Here is a 3,010-nt window from a genome sequence, read left to right on the forward strand (position 1 = left end):
AATGTTCATTCATTTAATATTAATGATCTAGTGCTACTCTCTACGGTAAACTTACCTAAGCGATTAGTCACTAATGTGGGTAGCAGTAAACTACTACCCAAGTTCATTGGGCCTTTCCGTGTACTGCATCGAAGAGGCAATGCGTACACAATAGAATTGCCACGTAGGATGCGAACGCATCCTACGTTTTACGTTGGTCGGCTCCGCCCGTACCATCAGTACGCGGCTTCTTCCGAGGACGGATTTGACCACCCTTTTCAAGAATCCCCAAAAGATTCTTGTGATCGCGAACCAGATTCTCATGTTAAACCTGAAGTTTCTCATGCTTGTTCCGAATATCCCCGAAACTACAATGAGCTGCGGCCTTCAATTGTTCGATATGGTGAGTCTGCACCGTCTGCTAGAACGAGCGACGCTTGCCGCGCTCGTGTTCAAGACCCTCCTCCAAATCATGGAGAAAGCGATCGGTTTTGTCGATCTTCGACTCTAGATCCGACACACGGTTCGGATCTAATAATCCCTCCTCCACCTCAACCTTTGGTGGACTCCCACGGTGGTCAACGTTTCCTTATGGAACGTATCCAGAACCACCGTGATGTGAAGGGGCAGCGAACGAGTTATCTTTTTCGCTGGCGTGGTTATCCACCTTCACATGACAGCTGGGAGCCTCGTTCCCAGCTGTTTCCTGACGTTGAGGGCCTCGTCCGTCAGTATGACGAGACCCATCCGATGGTTCATAGGGCCCATCGGAAAACACGCGCCCCTGGCGCCTGTAAATTGATTGCAAAACGTCAATCGCGTCAAGCATCTCAATAGAGATGCGAGCCCCTCCGCAGGGCGAAGAAAGGAAAAAGACATCCTCTTTGTACCCTCTTCGAGTTGTCAGCACAACACGGACAGGGATCACCCCACGTGAGGCATGGAAGCCCAGCTTTACGTGACAACCGATGCAACTTATACTTTGCACCGGTTGGAGTTCTTTTCTCAATTTTAACGCTATTCGCGTAACGCTTTTGAAGCCAGGCTTCGCGTCCAATGTCTTTGACATTGCGAATGAACGCGCTCCAGGCTTGCATAAGCGAGACTTTATCTCGGTTATTATTGCCACTAAACCATCGATTGTTATGAAAAGCATCGAGATAGAAATATTCCTCAGCGCGAAAGTTCTTTGCGTTGGGACCAAGGCCTTGTAGCCTTGTCGCAATTAAAAAGTATATTTATTGTGAGGACAATAAATATACTTTTTTAATAGCTTGTCCTCCGGACAAGCTATTGATTAGCCGTACGGGCAAAAGCCACGGCTTCTTTTCAGGGGCGAGATGATACATTTTATTGTCTTCACTCTTCTAAATGGTACCCACTGAAGCAGGGGTACCACAAGAACTTTTCTTACGATGGCTTACGCTGTCGTCGTCACCTTGCACAGAAACACGTGCAGGTGACCGTATGAGAGATCATACGGGCGATGAGGGATCATCCTTATCGTCGGATCCAAATAGACTATTTACTCGTGTATCAGAATGAACCCTCTCATTCGAAGACTCATAGTCAGCCGCCTGACGTCTATCAGGCGACTGTTCCATTCTCCCCGCGTCGACCATTTCATCCGACTCGCATTCGTAGTCAACCGCCAAAGGGGTCGTATTTACGTGGTGAATCACCACGTGCACTCGCAACATCAAGTGTTGTGCGAGTGAAAAACACTACGACAGACGTTCGTCTGCCGCGAGAGATTACAGTGCGTCACCCGCGGCTGCACGAATCGTAGCCGAAGGCGCAGCACTATCGTCACCCCACATAAGTTGATTCTTCATGCGATGGAATTTAAAATGGTGGTTCTGACCAATCAAAATCATTTTAAGAATTAAGTGGTCACTTGACGACCACTCCATCCAATGACACTCAGAGTGATAGTCGTTTAAGGGAAAGGTGACGTAACGGGGTGAATCGTTGCATGAAATTAATACTTAAAGGTTGTTAATTAACATATTATCTAAAAGGAAGATAATATTTGCAGGATATTGCTTTATATAGTAATATTCAGAATTCGTATCCATAAATAGGTATAGACTATGATATCTATTTATTCCGCAGACTAATCAGCTGTAGGAGTAATCAAAGAGAGAGTTACAGATAAGATAGAGATAAGAATTCATTTATATGTTTGGTATTAGATTATAATTAAGTTAGCATTTACAAGATAGAAAGAGAGAAACCTAATTATATTAATACGGTTTTCATTTTAGCCTCTTTAAGCTAATTACCTTAAAGAGAAGTCTTCCTCTGCACGTACTAGTATTCGTGAAATAATGTTAGGCACCACTCGCAACTGAAGCAGTGCGAAGTGGACTTGTACTGAAACAGTACAAGTCGTAGTGCCTCGTTACAGTCGTGGTGTTTGTATTCGTGACAATCGAGTATTGGTTGGTGGGACGGAGCCACAATGCAAGCGACTCTTCCTCTTTCTGGTTGTCTTCTACCTCTACACATCGTCGTATACGTACGTGGGTCAGTGGATGTCAGCAGTGATGCCAAATGAAAAGGTCGCGAACATCGCTGTCGGGGCTCTGTCGTGTTTTTCATTTTATTCCCGAAATGTCTCTTACCTCTATTGTAACGGGGTGTATCGTTACATGAAATTAACACTAAAAGGTTGTTAATTAATATTATCTAAAAGATAGATAATATTTTTGGAGGATATTACTTTATATAGTAATATCCTGAATTCTTATCCATAAATAGGTATAGGCCATTATGTCTATTTATTCCGCAGACTAATCAGCTGTAGAAGTAATCAAAGAGAGTTACAAGATAAGATAGATAAGAATTCATTTACATGTTTAGTATTAGCTTATAGTTAAGTCAGCATTTACAAAGATAGATTAAGAGACACTTAACTATATTAATACAGTTTTCATTTTACCCTCTTAAGTTAATTTGTCTTAAGAGAAGTCTTCCTCTACACGTACAGTGTACGTCATCTAACGAAAGGCACCACTCACAACTGAAG

The sequence above is a fragment of the Bremia lactucae genome, linkage group LG4 (genome assembly GCF_004359215.1).
Source record: "Bremia lactucae strain SF5 linkage group LG4, whole genome shotgun sequence".
Taxonomy (NCBI): Eukaryota; Oomycota; class Peronosporomycetes; order Peronosporales; family Peronosporaceae; genus Bremia; species Bremia lactucae.